At 46.6% G+C, this 20,444-nt stretch overlaps 1 protein-coding gene across 3 annotated transcripts in view; it reads left to right on the top strand.

Annotated features, from left to right (window-relative positions):
* Positions 1-726: 726 nt before the first annotated feature.
* Positions 727-20,444, top strand: part of MAPK4 (mitogen-activated protein kinase 4) — a 131,972-nt gene continuing 112,254 nt past the window's right edge. Inside the window, exon 1 of one of the 3 annotated variants that reach the window (XM_045850239.1) lies at positions 727-842. The gene's annotated coding sequence lies outside the window, so the exon portion shown is untranslated. Of the gene's footprint in view, positions 843-1,062; positions 1,267-20,444 lie in introns of those variants that run through there. The other 2 variants (XM_045850238.1, XM_045850241.1) reach the window with 2 other exon arrangements.

Raw genomic sequence — 20,444 nt, forward strand, 5'->3', positions numbered from 1 at the left:
TTGTATGAGGCTCTGGAGGTTGTGATGTTGGGGGCGGGGCGGATGAGGCAGAAATAACCATAGTACAGGGCAGACCCTATGCAGTGCCACAGTGAGGTTCTCTTCCAGTGTTTCTAGAGTTGGGAGAAAGTAGGGCTCATGCGTAGCTAAACCCATAATGACCTCATTATACAATATTTAGGTTGTCATATGTTTCTCTGCCTAGAAAACCATCTCCTTAACCATTCCACTGGGGTGCGCGCACCTAATCCGTGTGGACCGCTTTGGATTTGCTGGAAGTCACCCCCTAAACACCATGTATAACCTGTGTTTCGGAGCTGGTGGCTTCTGCCTTCCTTTTCTCTGGCTTCCAAAGTGTTGGTTCCCTTCTGTCAGTATTATCCTGGCCATGTGAATAATCACAGATTCACAGCCCAGGCGGCGGGCTCTGGGTCCATGCACTTGGGTTCTGCGCCGGCTCAACCCCTCTGCCCGGTGCGCGCCTCCAGCCCACCCGAGTCTTTCCCCGCGGGACACTGGCGGGCGATGGCTTGGTTCCAAACCGGCCATCCAGTCCCCGCCAGCTCCAGCTCCTTCTCCTTACCGAGCCCTCCGCCCCCGGCCGCTGAAGCAGCGCGTTGCTGGCTGGGCGGGGAGGCCGCTCCATCCCGGGCTGAGGAGGACCCCCGCTCCCCTCAATCCCGCCCCCCAACCCCGCCCGGACCGAGCCCGAGCCCGAAGGGTCTCCTTCTTCGGGCCGCAGTGAGCACGGGCTTCTAAGGAGACAGAGGTCTCTCTGGAAAGCGTGCGCACAGGCAGGAAAACAAGGCTACCCGGGACTGGGGGCTCCACTCAGAAAACAGGTGAGGTGGACTCCGAGGGGGCTGGGTCGGGAAGCCAGTCTACACTGCGGGCGCTCCGCCCCGGAACCACGCAGCCGAGCGGCCGGGAGGCAGTGGGGAGGGGGAGAGAGGCGCGCGAGGAAAACGGCCGCCCTGGGCTGGGCACCTCCGCGCCCGCCGCCGCAGCAGGTGGGGGGCCCGGAGGCCCGGGGGCGGGGCCGGGCTCAGGGCGGAGCCGCGGCCGCGGCACGCGCGGGGCGGTGCGGGCGGGGGCCCGAGCCAGAGCCGCAGCGGGAGCGCGAGCGGCGAGCGGGGCTGTCCGAAAGCCCGCGGGAGCTCGTCGCGCCCGGGCGCTGGGACCCGCCTGGCCAAGCGCGCCGGCGCCGCGACCTCAGACAAAGGCGCCGCTCACGCCCGGCCGCCGCGATCTGGAGCTCTGCCGCGGGTGAGTGGCTTCCCCTGCGCTTTCTTTCTTCTCCGCTCTGCCTGCCCCTCTCGGAGTTCCACCGGCTCCGGAGAAGCCGGGGAGTTCCCCGCTTTCTGCAACCCCCACCTCATCTTTAAAAAACAAAACAAAACAAAACAAAGCAAAAAGACAAGCAAATACTAATGTAGCGAGTTTTCGAGCAGTGGGTGTCTCCCGCGGGACTGCCCAGGCCGCCCTCTGTGACCCCTTGCTCCGCGACCGCGCGCGGGTGCTGTCCCCGGGTCGGCGGCTAGGATGGGAAGGTTGCGGCTGGGCTCCCTGGGGGAGTGTTTACTGGAGGGGAATGTAGGGACTGGGCGCCACGAGGGAACCCCACCCCCGGGGACAGCTCAGTGCGTTTCGGGGGCGCCGAGGGGCGGCTCGCACTGCGATTTCAGATTTGGAGCTCGGTTGTGGGGTCTGCCCCACTCCTCCCCTGCAACCTCCATCCCGTCTCGTTCAAGGGTTTATGCAGTGTCCCCCTCGCCTCACCCGACGGAGTCGCCCACTCCGCCCCCTCCTCGGACCCAGGGCGGGGGTTCGGGGCCGGGGCCCTAGAGAGTGGGGAGAGAGGGAGCCCCGGCGCTTTCCCGGGCTGGGCAACCCCGAGGCAGAATCTGCCGGGGAAGGCTGGTGGCCGCCCGCAGAGATCAGGGTTGACATCCCTGCGTGGTCCCGGCCGTCTTCTCGAGCTTCTGCCCCTGCTGCTCTCCAGCAGAAAGCCTTCGGAAGCCCGGCTGGCTTTTGCTTTTGTTCTGCCCGCAACTCTTCGGAATCCCAGGAAAAGCCAGAGGGGCGGTTGCCCCAGCAGGGGGCCGTGGCTGCAGCCCCAGGTGCGGCCCCGAAGTGCCATTTGGAGGCGGCGACCGTTTCCCACCTGAGTGGGGAATGGATCCCTACAGCTAATCCATGCCAGGATCTGGCAGTGGTGTGAGGCTCAGGTAGAGCGCTGCGTCCACCTCCGCTGCGCACTGTCACGCGCCTCTCCACTCTCGAAAGCGCTAGCTCCAGACGCGCATTTCCATTCATGGATCTGTGCCTGGGATTTGATTAATGTCACCTCTGCCCGGGTTCTCTCCGGAGAGAGTGCCTGCTGCACTTTGATTTAATAAGCATTACAGAGGGCCTAAAATGTGCAAGGCAGCAGCCCTATGATCATCTGAATTTCAAAGATATTTATCGAGTACCTACTATGTGCAAAGTGGATGTTACTAGCTTTTCAATTTAAAAGACATTTATTAAGTACCAACTGTGTTCAAACTAGCTTTCCTGTTACTTTATTTTAATAGCACCTACCAGGTACAGGTGTTTGTTTGTTTGTTTGTTTGTTTTTTCTCTGAGGGTCGCCTAGTGTACTTTTGGGGGCCAAATGGAGACAAGAATGAGAGAACATATCTCTGAACCCTTGAATCTTCAATTCCTTTATTGACCTGCATTTCTTTTTAAAGTAATTTTTATTTACTGGTTTGAGAGAGAGAGAAACATCACTTTGTTATTCCAGTGATTTGTGCATTTATTGGTTGTTTCTTGTATGTGCCCTGACGGGGATGGGACACACAACCGTGGCGTATGGGGAGGATACTAACCAACTGAGCTAGCCAGCCAGGGCTACTAGTGACCTGCATTTTAGCCTTTCTGGACTGCTTATGTGGTGTAGGAAGAGCTTCCACTCCAGCACTAGGGTTTGTCAGAGGGGAGCAGGTCAGAACAGGGACCTACTCTGGGACCTCTTTCCAATTCAGTTTCCTTACATTGAAAAAAAAGAAGGTGGTTCAACCTTGGCTGGTGTGGCTCAGTGGATTGAGTGTCAGCCTGCAACCCAAAAGGTCACTGGTTTGATTCCCAGTCAGGGCACATGCCTGGGTTGTGGACCAGGTCCCCAGATAGGGGTGTGCAGGTGGAGGTTGATTGATAATGTTTCTCTCTCACATCAATGTCTCTCTTCCTTCTCTCCCTCCCTTCCCCTCTCTCTAAAACTAAATAAATAAGAAGCTTTTAAAAAAGAAGGCAATTCTACAAAAAGCACTGTGCTAGCATTGCAGGGAATCAAAGGTTAGTACGGCAAAGCTCGGCCACTCAAAGGGATGGAGAATCTGTGGTGAGGACGAAAATATAAGCAAAGAACCATCACCTAAATCAGGAGGGGAGAGGGGGAAGCGTGAGGACAGGGCTGGTAGGGACCTTTCAGCCCCTCGCTGCAAACTGGTGATAGTGGTTGGGGCAAGAATATTTTTTAAATATCATGGTTAAAATGACCGGGGACCTAGAAGCAAAATGAAGTTGTCTGAAGGTTCTTCCTGCCAAGAGACTTGATGACTCTGTTACTCTCATAGTCTTGTGATCCTGAGACACACTGGAATATCCAGATTGGCAAGAGAACTGTGGGTCCTTAGTCTATCAGCAAATATTTAAGCACTTAGAATGTTATATATATGCTGTTATCAAGGGTATATCATCTGAGACATGGGCTTTGTCCCAAAGGATCTAACAGAGTTCTTGAGATAAACACATACAGTGACTGCACAGCATACATGAAAAGCCAGGAGCAAATTCCTCCTAGAATTTAGCATCAGAAAGAAATTCCTGTCTTCATGGAATTGTGGCTCTCCTGGTATCCATTTAATCCTGGCTTCTTGGTACAATGATTTTTTTTCCCCTGAAATTATTTCTGGTCTCCCTTTTAATTTTTTTTTTTTTTACAAATTTAAATTAAGACTCAGTTGAGTTGCTGCTTTTTTTAAGATTTTATTTCTTTTTATTTTTAGAGAGGGAAAGGAGAGAGAAAGAGAGAGAGAGAAACATCAATGTGCAGTTGCTGGGAGCCGTGGCCTGCAACCCAGGCATGTGCCCTGACTGGGAATTGAACCTACGATGCTTTGGTTCGCAGCCTGTGCTCAATCCACTGAGCTATGCCAGCCAGAGCCCTTTTAATTTCTTTTAAAGCTTCTTCTTCTTCTTCTTCTTCTTCTTATTATTATTATTATTATTATTATTATTATTATTATTTTTGTTATGAACCTGAAATCCCCCATCAAATCTTTTCTGGAAGTTGGCCTGTTATGAAAGATACATAGGAAATGCAACAGGCACCAGATGAATGACTTGGTGGCTCTTTACTTCTAAGAGGGAAGAAAAAAACAACAGAGGCCCAAATCAGGAATATGCAGAGAAACCATGAACTAGCCTTGCAAGAGAGAATGAGATTCAGCTAGTCAAAGAAGGCTACAAAGGCCTCCTTCCCAAATGGAGGGAAATGGTATAAGCAGAGGTGTGAAGGAAGAAGCAGATCATCTTTGAAGCGCTTCATCTGGAATAGCTGCCATTCATTCAACTGAGAGGTCCTGCCTGAGCCTTTTACTGTGTCCATGATGTTTTTAGGTGTCAGGTAGTGGTTTCATCCAGCACAGTTTGGGATTCACTGTGATCCCCACAGCTGGTAAGGACCCTTGTCTCCTGTTCCAGCTGCAACGATAACACTTCGTCCCTACCCTTCTTTCTTTCAAGCCTTCTTGCAGTTTTTTTCACCTGAGCTGAGCTTGATTTTAACTTCCTAGAAGGACAAGAATGTGACTTTCCCCCTCCCTCTCTGCATCCTTCCTTCCCTGCAGGCTCAGGTGTAGTCTGTGGAGTAGGCGACGTTTATTTCAGAACCCTGTATTGCCCATTTCTTCCCTTTTTCCCTACCTCGCTGGGACCTGTCCTCCCTTCCTCTCCACCACTTTCAGCTGCCCAGACACTCTCACTGTACGAAAACTCAGGGAAAAAACCATCTGTTGTCAGTCACTCCCTCTTGAATACGAAAGTAGGTCACTGTTCTCTTCTCTGGGGGTGGTGGGGGCATTGGGGTGTCTTTGCACTTTAAGCCTCATTATGAAATGAAGGGCTTTGTCCGTCAGGAGGGGATTTCAGGCATGGACAAGTGGGTGTTGGAGGTAATTGGGGAGGCAAAGTGCCTTTCCTAGTGCTCCTGAAATTATGCTACCACCTCCTCACGTAGCCGCTCTTGACAAGGGTCCGGGCAGTCCCATGACCCCTGAAAGTCAGGGACCTTCATCGCTTTCCAGCCTGGTGTGGTGGCTGTTGATGTGACACAGCAGCTCTGCATGAGCTACCTGTTAACCTGGGCTTCTACTCTTTAAAGGCGGATGGGTTTCCACACAGAATCCCAGCGTCTGTACCTACATGTGTCCATTGTTTTAAGGCAAGGATTCTCAACATGGGCCATACTGATGTTGTGGGCTGGATAATTTTTTTTTTTGTCGTGGGGAGCTGTCCTGTGCATTGTGGAATGTTTAGCAGCATCCCCAGCCTCTACCCACTAGATGCCAGTAGCACCCCACACCCCTCCCCACATTAAGACAATCAAAACTGTGTCCAGTTATTGCCAAGTGTCCCCTGGGGAGCACAACCACTGCTGATTGAGACCCATCCTTCTCAGGGGTATTGGTTATTTATAATGCTATATAACTAGTCCCAGTTTTCTGGGAGAGGTCTTATTTAATATAACTTGGCTCTTTTTAATAAAGTTGATGTAATAAATGTGTTATTGACATTGTAAAACTTTCCATAGGAATAACTTCCTAAATCAGAATAAACATTTTTGGGGTCGTATATTCTAATCTGGTCATCATATTAAGTCAATCTATTGAGACAAAGAAAAGAACAATTCTTGAAGCCTTCCCCCAGCATGTGGCTGATTTATGTAACACAGGGTGATCTCAGTCTGCTGCCTTGGCAGGGGCTGGTGGGCAGCAGTGAGTGAGGGAGGTGGCAGGGGAGAATCCGGTCCCCCAGTCCTGGTGGCACAGGATGCTATGTGACTTGAGAGGTCTTTTTTAAGAAAAAGGCCAAATGACCAGGTGAACACATCGCTAGGGGGTCCTTCCAGCCTGAAAGAGTCCTGTGCAAGAGAAGGGCTCTGAGTTTTCAGGTTTTATTAGCTTCAAGTAAAGCTGCGTGTCGGAAAGGTTTTGAGGAGTGATGGGGGCAGCTGTGGCTTCAGGAATAGAAAAGTGGGAAGAAGAAAGTAGGGTCTTCTCACAAGAGCTAAGAGAAGCTTCTCAAGGGCTTAACTGAAATAGAGAGCATGGATCAAAGTAGCATTGTGAAATGCACGGTAGTCTGTGCTTCCGTGAATATGTGCCATCGAAAGTGAGAACTTCTGAATCTGCAGCAACTCCAAATCAGCGTCAATGTCAGTGGCATCTTTGTAGGATGGAATGCGGAGCAAGGTTAGTTCAAGTTCTTCAGGGGCATCCATGAGTCCCCTAGTGGACAGAAGGAACTGATTGCACACAGTAGGCAAGATTGGCCCCATGCCCATATTGTTGCTTCAGAAAGTGAATGAAACTCTTTATTCAGGTCATTATAATGGTATTTGAAAAGTTTCCAATAAGATTTCATTGATTCAAATTTCTGTTTTGAGGCACCCAAGCCTGGGGTGAGATGGTTTTCCTTGCATTGAAGTAGGACAGACAAGAAATACATTTGGGGTTGGGGTTGAGGGTGGGCAAGTAATTCCAGGACTTAAACACTTAAAGTAATAAAACATTTTAAAAACCTGTTTGTCAGATGTTTTATTCATTCACAGTCTGTTTCCTTAGTCTAAATTAACCTATCTGCAATGAAGAAAAGTGCTATGATTATTCCTTTAGAGTCTGAGTGTGTCTGGCTGTGCCCGAGACTGATCCGTCAATATACCAATGTGTAGACTGAGCATAAATGAAAAGACTCTCTACAAGATTTGCTATAGGTGGGATTTAAAAAAATAACTAGTTTTCCATTTTTGTTTAAAACTGATTTGATTTTTATAAAACTTTCCAAGAGTTGAGAGCAGTTTGGAGATGTGGGGGCGGGCAAATCGATACCCAGTCTCAGAGATCAGACCTGCAAGGGGTCTTGGAGATTAGTGAGCAGCTCTCCTTGCCCCATTGTGTAAGTGGGGAAACTGAGGCTGAAGGAAGTTAGCTGGCTTGCCAAGGTTACACAAAGGTCCGTGCCGAGGTGGGGCTAGGAGTCGGGAGTTTGTCCGGTTCCCTCCGTGCTGCTGGGGCACCTGTCCATCTTCCGCATGCGTGTCGGTGGAGGTCCAGGCAGGAAAGGGGTTTGATGAAATAACTCATTTCTAGGTCAGCGAATCTTGACAGAACTAATCATTAATTCAAACTGATTACATCTATGTCAGAAGTGTGTGTGCACGTGCATGGTACCGAAAAGAGCCATGGGAAAACACACAATTAGGTTAGTGGAATGAGATTGTTTTATAGAACTTCTCATGTACAGCATGGTGACTCTATCTAATAATACTGCATTGTACATTTGAAAGTGGCTAAGAGAGTAGATCTTAAAACTGCTTATCTCAAGGAAAAAATGTATAACTGTGTGTGATGGTGGATGCTTATTGTGGTGATTATTTTGCAATCCAGGGTGGGGCAAAAGTAGATTTACAGTTGTGAGTACATGGAACACAGAACCCACACTGTATGTACAAATGTCAAATCATTGTGTTGTACACCTGAAACTAACAGTGTTATACGTCAGTTATATCTCAATAAAAAATGGAAAAAAAAACCCCTTTCTCTGATGCTTTTTTATATTGTCTTTACATTAAATAATGAGAATGAAAACACTTATTTCTCTATTTGGGAGAGCAATACATATTCATTATGAAAAGTAGAAAGAAGAATTCAAAAATCCTATCTGCGATTGGTTGACCCCATCATATTTTGCTATGTTTATTTTTAGTGTTTTTTTCTCAGCTCATTTAAAAACACAATTTAATTAACTTTTATCTTGCTTTTCTCAGTTAATATTATGACAATTTCCATGGTACTACAAAGTCTTTGTAAACACATTTAAACATTTTTTTACAAGATTTTATTTCTGTATTTAGAGGGAGAGAGGAAGACAGGGAGAAAGAGGAGAGAAATGTCTATGTGAGAGAGAAACTCTGGGGGGCCGGGCCCACAACCCAGGCATGGGCCCCAACTTGGAATCAAACTGGCAACCTTTTGCTCTGCGGGACAATCCATGACCTATGGAGCCACGGTGGCCAGGCTGTAAACACAATTTTTAGTGACTGCATAATGCAAGACTTTGGAAGCCTGTTAACTCACAACAACAATATGACAACATTCTGGTGTTAGTAGACATTGTTTCTTTCTGGTTTCTCTTGGCTGTGTCATTGCATTGAGCAAGTTTGTGTCCACGTTCTTTACAATTTGGATTGTTTCTTTAGTCTACATCCCCGGATAGTGAAATTACTCAGCCAAGGGTAGGATGCACCATGTTAACAAACTGGTTCCAAAACTGAAAGCAATTTCACCACATCATTCATAGCACAGGGTATTTCCTTTTAACGAAAATACTCGATAAGGTGAAAAGTGGATCATTGTTGCTTTCATTTGCCTTTTGGTTACCAATAGAGCCAAACATTTCTCTGTAGGATTGTTCTGTTTAGATTTGTTTGTTAATGATCTATTTTTTCTATTTAAGTGTTTTTGAAAAAATGATCTGCATGGAGACCACTCATTTTTTTTTAAAGAAAAAACAATAAATGTCTGCTCTCATGGATATTTTATGAAGAGTTCCATCCAACCCTAATGTTCCAGAGTTCCAACATTTCAATACTGTGTTTCGGGCTAAACTTCTTTTGTTCAGAGTAGTGGGACTGCCTCTTCAGTCCCGAGGCAAGTTTAGTGGGAGAGGGAGCATGGCTCCTTGGTATCAGCCAAACTACAGTGACGGCTCATTCAGTGCTTCACAGTTTGTGAAGTGGGTACTGTTTTACTCTATCCCTCTACATGTCAGGACAGGGATGCACAGAAAGGTGAAATCACCAAAGTCACATATACTTTTTAAAGGGTTCTGGTCACCAGTGCCAACGTGACTCTTGGACACCAGCTGGATGTCCTACAAGTCAACTCAGTTCTGCTACCTTTTACCCAGAGACAGCACCAGTTTCCACAGGTTAAGGTCCGTCCCACCAGATAGCCGACTCCTTAACTTCAGATGCCAATCACAAGCCCATGCTGTCACCTGTGCTTCTGACCCACTGGCTGAAAATCAGAGGTGCCCAGAACCTCCTCTGTGGGTTTGATGGAATTGCTAGAATGGCTCACAGAATGCAGGAAAACCCGTGTCCTCAGGTGATTATCAATTTATTACAAAGGATACTAAAGCATTCAAATCAATAGTGAGATGAAGAGATACTTCGTCCCTAACAAAGGAGCTTCTGTCCTGGTAGAGTCTGGGTTCCAGCATGTGGAAACGTCTAGTTCCCCAACCTGGAAGCCCTTTGAACACCCTCCTTTTGGGTTTTTAGGTCGGCTTCATTGCATAGGCATGATTAATGAACTCATTAGCCACTGGTGATTGCTTTTAACCTCCAGCCCCTCTCCCCTTCCTGGACATCACGGCATGGGACCGAAAGGTCCATCCCTCCATTTGCATTTGGTTCCTCTTGCAACCAGCCCCGATCCTCAGGCGCTTCCCAAAGGTCACCTTCATGAACGGAACCCACGTGTGGTGGAGCAGACCTCGATAGGGATAGCAAGACACCCGTTTCACCTCTTGGGCTCTGAAGTGGTTTTAGGAAGTGAGGACAAGAGAGTGAATATTTTGACAAAAGATGCTCCAATTGCTCTTATCGCTGGGGAAATTCCAAGGATTTTGGGAGCTGTGAGCCAGGAACTGTGGTCATGGATGAAGACCAAGTATGTATGAGAAATATATGTTGTTCGTCTGAGTGGCCAAGTACGTATTTCTCACAAATCACAATGTAACAGTTTTAACTGTTGTACTGCCTCTAGATAGTCACTAAAATGACCTGCCTCGGTTGTGTAGTTGGTCTTTGAGGGAGCTGGGGTTAGGGATGTTAGCATCTTCCTCTTAACCATATTGCTCATTCCTGGGAGAACTTCTCGGTGGTAGGTAATTTTACTATTTTTTTCATTCCTCACCCGAGGACGTTTTTTCATCATTTTTAGAAAGACGGAGGGAAGAAGGGAGAGAGAAAAACATTGATGCAAAAGAGAAGCATCTATTGGTTGCTTCCTATACATGCCCAGACCAGAGATCAAACCTGCAACCTAGGTATGTGCCCTGACCGGGAATCCAACCCACAGCCTTTTGGTTTCAGGACAACACTCCAACTAAAGGAGCTAATTTCACTATCTTAAATGACCTCTCTGCATCTTCTATTTCTCTTACCCTCTCTTTTGGATTTCCCTTCCTTTATATAGAGACATTCTATAGAAATATATTCAGATTGGCATCTGAAGCAAAGGGTCGGCTGTCTGGTGGGACTGACACTTAACCTGTGAAAACTGGTGCTGTCTCTGGGTAAATGGTAGCAGAAACTATCAGACATTCTGATATTCTGACTATCAGACATTCTGATAGTTTCTTTTGACCTATCTTCTAAATCACACTGTGTCTCTTCAGCGGTATCTGATCTGCAGTTAAATCCATCTGTTGTTGCATTCTTAATTTCACTTCTAGAACTTCTAGTTCTTTTTCAAATCTTTAATGTTACTTTATATAGTTCCTGGTTCCTTGTTTTGAAAATTTTAAGCCCCACATGTATCTTCTGGAGTGTAGTAAATGTAGTTGTTTTACATCTTGTGTCTGGTAAATTTTCTTTCTGGAATACTTATGTGTCCATTTCTTCTGTCCTCTGTTCTTATTCTCATGTTGGCCCCCAGCCTTCTCATATGGAATGCAGAGTTCTCACCCACAGCCAAGGCTGGCCCTTGTGCAAATGGAACCATTGTGTCCGAGCTCAGGAACCAGGGTGGCTTTTCTGGAGAACTCTTCTTGAATTTAATGTTTCAGAAGAAGCTTTCTGATCCTTCCCAGCTTTTAGAAGCCACGTGCCCATCCAGGCGTTCTCAGGATCATCAGCCAAATGTACGTTCTCCTGCCTTGCTGCAGCTCTCAGAGATGTTTCCCCCCAACTGCTACAAAGCCAGAGAAATTTACAATGAGAAAAATGTACTTGCTGAGTTTGAAGAGGTTGGGAAAGGGGTATGGGGTGGTGGGAAGCCCACCTTACAAGGGCCTTCATTGGCTTTTTGGAAGGGGGTTCTTCCTTTTATTTCAGGGTACCTTGCTGCCTGGAAATCTCAGAGCTGCCCTCTCAGAAAATTGCTGTCTGCACAGGGAAACCACAGGTCTTCTGTCGCCCTTTGGGTGTGTGGTCACTGGGGAAAGTGAAGGAAGGCGTGTGCAGCAGGGATCTAACCCCTGGAAAGGGCTTGATTTTTGGGAGGCATCCCCCCAACTTTCAGGAGACTATCTCATGCCATGGAAACTTTTGTGTATTCCATGATGCTGTATCCAGCTTCTGTTTAATTTTACAACATTGCACACATGGGAAAGACTATATATAACTTTGTACGCTAGAAATGGGAATCCTCCAGTTAGGTTTTAAGTACTGTTCTGAAAGGCACCTATCTCTCCCTCCACTCCAGGCAGTTCTAGATTGTGACCAATCCCTTTGGAAGAAATGATAAATTGATAAATGACTTAATGAATTTCAAAGAAGCAAATTTTTTATTCTGCCAGAATATGTGATTATTTTTGGAGGCTGAATTACTAGAAAGTCCCAGCAGCCATGAGAATTTATGGGCAATGATATGTAAAAACTCTTCAGCCTGAAACAAAGACAATGAATTCCTCCAGCGTGATTCACTTTAGGTATAAGTCATATTTCTTTATCAGTAACTTAGACTCTTGTGCTGAATTTTCTAAAGAGCTATAGTTATTTTGAGATCAAGCCTATTTATATATTCCTACTGGCAAATTTTCCATTAATTTGAATTTGAAGTTTTTCCAGTCCTTTGGGGACCACTTTGTCTGCTAATAAGATACAATGTGCTGTGATTTTGGTAACCTGTGAGAGCCACAGAGAGTTCAGACCAAGTTGGCTGAGCTCATGCCTGTACTTAGAGACCAGGACTTTGCTTTCAGCACGGGGCAGGAAGGAGACTCCTTACCAAGTCTACAGAACTTCTCAGAGAACTGAGAACAGTCAAGTATTACAGCTCATTCGACAGAAGAAAAAAGGGGGTGGCAAAGTTCAGAAATCTGGTGCGGTTATGTTTGGAAGAGGGAAGTAAGGCAGATGCAGCAAAGCACCGAGGGAGAGGAGGCGAGAAACACAATGGAGTCACTGCAGTGAACTGCTTTGAGCTTTCCAGACTGGAGGAGAGAAAATGAAAAAGTTTTGGCCAATTATAACAGCGTTCTAATATCCATTATAGAGGACTCAAAGAGGGCTTTGATAACGCACACCCATCTTCTGTGTAATAAAGCCAGTGAAATTTCTGCCATCCAGAGGTCACAGAGCACTCTAGGACATACGGAGAAAGGAGAGAAACAATTTTTTTAACACTGTGAGTGAGAATATGTCTGGTAAATAGTTCTGGGCAGGTTGTGACCTAGAGAACTGTTCATTTTCCTATACTTGACCATTTTCTTGAGCTTAATGGTGACTAAAGGCAAGTAAAAGACTGAGATCCTTATTTTGTGGGGTCCCTGAGTGAAGGATGATGGGGAGTGAGAGCCCAACATGAAAATGCTCTTAGTTTATTACAGCATTTCAGTTAAAAGAGTTAAGTCTTGTTTCCAAATGTTTGTGCATGCTTTCATTTTTCAGAAGTCACTGAGTGAATTTGTCAGTCCTGAAAATCCCCCTTTTTTATGAGCAGTCTTTGAAAGTGATTTTGAAATGCATTTATGGAACAAGAGGCAGCCAAGTCCTTTGGCTTCTTTCTGCAATTTATTCAGAAGCAGATCCCCAGAACCAAAGATCTATCCATCCTTTAACAGCCACTTTCCTCTTATTTAACCAACAAACAATACAGTGTTTTGCTCTACACTCCTGAATTCAGATTTGGTTTCCATACCACATTAAATAACCTCTTGTTTTCTGTTCCATCTTTCCTATTGGTAAGAAATAATGAGAGCATTATTATTTAACTATCACCACTGAAAGCAATGTCAGATTTCAGTAATCTAAACCTATACTGCCTTAAACTGAGATTATTTGAAACAAGATCTTTCCTCTCCAGTAATGGACACCTGGAAAAGAAGGTCATGTAGCTGTAGATAGAGGAGCATATACGTGTACAGTTATGATTCTTGGGTAATCATAAGCTTTTTTTTTCTGGAAGGACATAGGACATTGTTAGTAATGGTGAAGTAAGAAGTCGCTGGTTATGGAGGTGGGGGAAAGGATTTTTTATATTTTATACCTTTCTATACTATCTTATTTTTAAAATAAGCACATATTTTTATTTAATAAGTAAGGGGGGTAAATTAAGAAGGTGGAAAAAGAAGAAAAGAAACCACTCTGTATGAGGTCCTGCAGCTCTGAATTTAACTTCTGGATGTCTTCCTCAGTGGAAATTCTGGTTTTTATAAATCCCCAGATCAAAACCTATAGGAACACATGTTTAGCATACATTATGTGTATCCTCCAAGGCTTTATGGAACTTATATTATGCAGGATGCCAACGTCTTCTTTGAGCCTCCCCGTGGCATTGTCCAATATGCTAGATGATTCTCATTTTACAGGAAGTTGGGGGGGGGTCACTTAAGCTTGGGGAAGAGAGGTGGCTTGTCCGAGATGACATGGTCACTACCTGGGATATCCAGAACTAGAACCCACGTTCAATTCCAAGTTTGACTCTTTTAGCCCTGATAGAAAGAAATTTACTATTTATTCTGGACATTCTTTTTTAAACACTCCAAGCTGCCTCTTCTCTGGTTTCATGCCATGGCATCTGTTTCATTCTGTCTTAAATCATGGTTAGCTATATAATTGCTTCCCTCATTAATTTTATCAGCATAGGCTGTCTCTCTCCTCTTTGCGTCCTTACCTCGTCTGGCACGTGATGGTGCATATATTAGTTACTTACTCTTTGTTTTATGAAATGGGATACTTTCTCCCAAATAATTATCCATTTTTAGGAAAACAAACTAATAAACTTAGCCATTTCCACAAGACTAATGCCATTGCCCACAAGAGAATTAGAACCACATGATGTTTGAGCTGGAAGAAAACCATCTTCGCAAGTGTTTATTCTCTTGTTTTATAAATGAGGAACCCACAGATCAAATAGCGTGCTCAGGATCACACAGGGGACTGGCGTTGGTGCATGGAGCCCAGTTCTCCTAACTTGCAGCCCAGCCCTCCCCCTGCTGCACAAACCATTACGGAGAACAAGTCTCGGGGCCATCAGACCTTTAGATGAACGGCCGATGCTGGCAAAGCCTTGGTCACACTGAATTAAAACTCCAACTGTGAGAAGAAGAGGTCCTGAGCATATTTTTCTGAGTTTTAATGAGTGATTTTTCAGGTGTGCCTCTTTTTAAAGCAAACTTGCTATGTAAGTGTCAGCATTTCCGCCAAGGGGCAGATAGAGGAATCCTTTAGATGAGAAGTATCTCAACTGTGTACTTGAGATATAGAGTAAAATTATCCTCACTTGTTGGGCAAATCAAGGTACACAGCATCAAAGCTGTGAAATGAGGAATTAACGATGTTTTCTGTGCTACTCTCTGGCTTCTTAAAATGTGAGCCTTGTCTGGTCTGGCGAAGGAGCCGGTCCCTCCCTCTTCAGCGGGGAGTGGAGAGTCCTCCAATTTCTAAGTTCACTCCTGGCCACCTGAGTGCCCCAACACCGCTTCCACTTTTCGAACATGATGAGAAGGGAGCTGGGAAGGTAGTTTTGTCTGAAGCCTCCCAAAAGAGCAACAGAACACATTTCAAAGAGGAAGACAGTCCCCAAAGTGTGGGGACAGTGGGAGTCCTGGATCGGATTCACAGGTGAGGAGGCAGAATGCAGTCTCATGAATTAAGTACCTTTTGGACCAACCCCTGTTGGATCCAGTAGGCATGGCTGTAAAGGACATCGTGGTAAAGGGTATCTCTAAAAATTCAATTTGGTTTAGTAAATGTATGTAAGGTGGGTGCCGTAGGACAGTTACAAGTAAACAAGTAAGAGAGCAGAAGGCTGTCCTGGAGTTTGGCATCTGGGCAGCGCTTTCCATACTTTTCTGCACATCGGAATCATCGAGGGACTGTCAGAAAAAACAAGCACTGACGTCTGTGCCCACACTACCATCCCAGAGCTGGGTGGTTTACATTTGGCCTGAGCTTTGGAATTTTAGAGATGATTCCAAAGTGCAGATGAATTTGGAAACCAATTGTCTATGGAGTGGTTCTCAACTTTGGCTATATTAGCATCACCTGGAGACTATATATAACATATGTAAATATATATGCATATGTATATATTTGCATGTGTATGCACATACACACATGCACACATATGCACATGTATACCACATGCATGCACATGTGTGTGTTATACACACATGCCCAGGCTCTAGTCCTAGAGACTGATCTATGGCATTTGGGATGGGGTCCAGACATCGATATTATTTAAAACCATTGTTTCCAAAATTGGATGCATGTTGGAATTATCTGGAGAGTTTAAAAAATGCTGATGCCTGGGTCCTGCTCCAGAAATTCTGGTTTAATTAGTCTGAGATCTGGTCTGGGCATCAGAATTTTTTCAAAGCTCTTTATGTGATTCTAATACTCAGCCAAGGTTGTAATCCATCAGGTAAGTGAGTGAAACCTGGCTTATCTTGCACATAATAGGTGCTCAATAAACATTAAGTATGAAATGAAAGCTAGATGGAAGTGTTTCTAAGAAATGTCAGTGCTAGGAAGTTGCACATTGCTGGTTCTTTGTGCACTTCCGTTGGCCAGAAAATACACTGTGATTTGGGGTGGGGTGCACCACAAAACCTAATGAATTTGGCTCACTACCATTGCCTTAGTTGTGGCTACCAGTGGAACCTTCCGCGGACCTGACAGCCGAGACCTTCCTTGGCTGTTGCTCTGTTCCTTTGTACAGTATCTACCTGTGGCAGGCATGGCAGAGCTGCCCGTCACAGTTCGGATGTGTGCAACACTGTCCTCTGGAGCAAAAGAACCAGAACCTGCTTCTGTGAGATCAAGGAGATGGCTTTAGCAAGCGGTGAACTCCATCCTATGCAGCAAGCCTCTGCAAGAGTCCTCCCACTGCCCGGGGAGAACTCCCTAGAGCACGAAGCTCGAGTGTTGCCTAGTTTCCTTTGTTCCCTAGGTGATTCTTGTTTATTCCAAGGGGTACTGGTAGGGGAAGCATTTCCGCATCTGGCCCAGTGAAGGCAGCTGCTTTCAGCCGTGGAGAGGCTCCACCATCCTGGAAAGGGGAAATTGCCAGGCAGAGAGTTCACAGCAGCTGCTTTCGGAGCAGAATCTGAACTGCTTCTAATGGTCTTTGAAGGCACCTAGGGCACTGGTCCTCAGACCTGAGTGTGCCTCAGAAGCCCCTGGAGGTGTGTTAAACTACAGCTTGCTGGGGTAGTATCCAGAATTTCTGATTCAGTAGGGTTGGATGGGGCCCCCAAATTTGCGTGTCTAATACTGTCCTGGGTGATGCTTGATGCTGATGGTCCAGAGACTGTCCTTTGAGAACCACTGCTCAAGGAGGAAGGATGCAGATGATGCCCATGTTGTTTAGGACATTATCCAATTGCTGCAAACCTACCTACCAAATGGTCACAAGGCCAGGAACTGAAATGACTTCCCACACAACTATAACACTGATAGATTGATTTTTTAAAAAAGTTATGAAACACCTATTATGTACTAGGGGTTGTGCAAACTTTGGTACTATAAAGAGGAGGAAAACACCGTTACTCACTAAGCTTCTAGTCTGGGGGTGGAGGGGTGATGGACCAGCAGAGGGACAGTCACCGTGCCAGTCCCTTCGTGCTCTGCAGAGGGAACGCCCAGCCTTCCATGGGACACATGTGGGCAGGAAGGATGGTGGCTCTGGGAAGGCTTCCAGGAGCAGGTGATGCCAGGGTGAAATCTCGCAGAATGACTAGGGGTTTGCCAGTGGAGGAGAGTGGGCAGTGCTCCAGGAGTAGCATGGATGAAGGTGGCAGAGAATGTAACATGAACTAGCCTGGTGCGGGGAGCCCCTCGTGGTTTAGGGTGATGGGTGAAGGGTTTGATGGGGAGAGGGAGCAGAGGAGCCTGAACTGATCTGAAAGGCAAGAAGAGTCGTGGCGGGATTTTAAGCAGGTGAGTAGCATGATTGGATTTGCCTAGAGGGAGCCTGTTCCTACAGGAGACCCTGTAGACTGTTACTGGAAGCCCCTTGGGAAGTGGTGAGGCCACAGGGGACATGGCCTTCACGTCATCTTGCCCTTGCATCACCCTCTGTCTCTGCTCAGCATTGCAAGCTTTTCAAAGCCATCTCCAATGGTGCGTTGACTAGCTTTTGGAGCATCTACTGTGTGTGCTTTCAGAGTGGGACCGGGCAATCACTCCTTTGCTTCTCCTACACTGATATTATTTTTCCAGGATAATTAAGGGAAGATGAATGTCAAGGGCAACCTTGAAGCAGGCAAACCTCAGAAAGGCAACTCTAAGAGGGGCCTGTGCAGGAGGGAGTGGGGCCGGCCCACCTACTCAGCCTGGATGAGGTTGGGGAGGGATGTTCTCTGCGTGTGGTGTATCCATTATAGCTCTGATTTTTAACATTTACTTATTTTTATTTTTGAGTTCTATCTGGGAGCCATGCTTTTTTCTCCTGTTCCTCCCCTGAGTCATGGTCCCACCACCTGCTGGCAGCCCCATCTCCCTGCCCCCCAGCCCTTCAGTGTGGGGGTCATTCTTGCCCAGGGCAGTCTCTTAAGTTCATGGCACACTCAAGGTGGCTCCGGTACTGGGCATTATGGATGGACAGGGATGTCCAAAGCAGATAGAGCCCACTCCTTTGCTGGCAGTTGTGAGCAAGTCATGCGTGGAAAAAATTGTGAACAGGGCTGTAGTGAGCTAATGGTACAAATGCAAAAGAATTGAGGGAGTGAGTTCTCCTCTGTCCCTGGCCCATCTTTAAAAAAAAAATACCCAACAGTGATGGATTTCACTTGTGGTGCCTCTCACTACACCTGGTAATGGAAATGTGATTTGTGGTTTCCCCTTCAAGGGCTCTTCATCACCCTGTAATTGATACATTTCCAACAAGTGACTCTTGAGGAATTCAATTCTTACAGTTCTCATCTGCACCCAGAGAGCCTCCTGGGGATTTTTGTGGGCTCCATGTCCCCTGTCGCGCCCCTTCCTCCTTCAGGCTGTGGGGTTCCACCCGTGGCCGCGGTAGGGGCTTTCTCCAAAGCCTGAGTGGGCTGCTGCTGGGGAGGCAGGCATAGCCCTGAACAGGCTGATGGCCGGCGTCTGTGAGCGGTTTTGCCGTGAGGCAATGGCAGCAAGAATGGATAGGTCAGCTATGTCAAGGTGGCTTTGTTGCTTCAAACCTGCAGGTGTGGGAGGTGCAGGAGGGGCAGCCGGCTGCCTGCTTCGGGTTGGAAGAGTAAGAGCAGAAAGTAACGGACATGATCCATTGTCGATGTTTGCCCTGGTGGCTGGTCAGGGGAGGAGAGATGCTGTCCCAAGAGACACAGCCTGAATGTCTCACTGAGGGCTGCCCAGGGATTTGGCTAATGACTCAATGGGAATTCTCTTGCCAGAGAGTCTCTAACAGCGTTTGGCCAGACGTCCAAGGAAATCTGTATTGGCTTGTGGCTGGCCTCGCAGAGCTGCCTTTGTCCTGATTCCGCCTGCTGTTTGTCTCTGAATGAAGTGTGCCCTATGGTGGGTACCATCTCGGAAGTCTGTTCTTGGATCATCTGAGAGGGGCTCTCCCCTGCCTGTCCCTCTCTTGCATGGTGTATTCTGTCAGCCCTGCTCCACGGACCAGCGCAGGAATATAAACTGTCTTATTCTCGAATGGCATTGATTGTGCTAGTCTTGTCTCCTGCGGATGCATAGTAAACCTTAAGGGCAGGAAGAGAAACTGGTTACAGAACTTCTTTTGTACCACCCTCTGGCTTTCCGTTTTGCTTACTGTTGTGCAGTAGCTGTTGTGTAACTGGATGCTTGATGGAAGTGCCAAAATTTCCCTTGGCTCTGCGTCAACTCATTATCTGAACACATCTACCTTTCCAGTATCCATCAAGTCCTGCTCCTGGGCCCTGCGCCTCATCCTCACCCAGTAGGATGATTAGATGCATTTATTATTCATCCTTCACTCATGAGCAATAAGGGCTATACTTTGCATATTCACTCTGGGTCTTCCCAATGTTCCAAAGCTGTATTAGTGTCTCTCCTTAAAAAGTGAGGAAATAAGATGCATTACAATACTTCACTATCACTGTGTTATAAACTATTCTACAATTTAAATGCTTAAACCAGCAAACAGCTGTTATCTTACAGTTTCTAGGGGTCAGGCATTTGGAAGCAGCTTGGCTGGGTGGTTCTAGCTTGAGGTCTTTCATGAGGCCACAGTCATGATGTTGGCTAGGGCCAGAGACCTCGGGAGGCTTGCCTTGGGCAGAGGAGTCTGCTTCCGAGTTCACTCCTATGGCCGTTAGCTGTAGGCCTCAGTTCCTCTCTGTGTGGCCACCTCTCCAGAGGGCCACGTGACACGACACCTGGCCTCCCCCAGAGCAAGTGGTCCAAGAGACAGCAACCAGGAATTTGCAGTGCCTTTGATGACCTAGACTCTGAAGCTGCATGCGATCAGTCCCTTTCCCCCCCTGTTTATTAGAAGTGAGTCATGAGGTCCAGCCCACACTCAAAGGGAAGGGAGTGTCAGATAAATTGTGAACATATTTTAAACATCACTTAAAGTATGGCTCCCGGGCCTGGCCAAAGGGATGAGCAGAGATGGTTGAGTCCCCCTCCACTAAGGACTTGCTTTCCCAGGTGGCCTTGGGGTCCGGTCTCTCTGGGAAACTCCATGAGCCTGTGGGCTGAGGGTGGAAAAGGATCCCCAGTGACAGAATTTAGTCTGACAACTGTTATCGACCAGGATGTTATAAAGGCCTCACAATGTTCAGTACAGTCACTCCAGGCAAGTACTTCTATATATTTGTGGAAATAGAAACTTATCTTCATTTTAAATGTAATCTTTACTTTTGGGATTTTGGTGACTCTGTTTACATACCATAGCCATCTGGTGGTGGCATCCTTACATTGCAGTGTTCTTTTCAGTCAGTAGGGTGATTTTGTTTCCATCTTA

The sequence above is a fragment of the Phyllostomus hastatus genome, unplaced genomic scaffold, assembly GCF_019186645.2.
Source record: "Phyllostomus hastatus isolate PE091 unplaced genomic scaffold, TTU_PhHast_1.1 phas_contig_80, whole genome shotgun sequence".
Classification (NCBI taxonomy): Eukaryota; Metazoa; Chordata; class Mammalia; order Chiroptera; family Phyllostomidae; genus Phyllostomus; species Phyllostomus hastatus.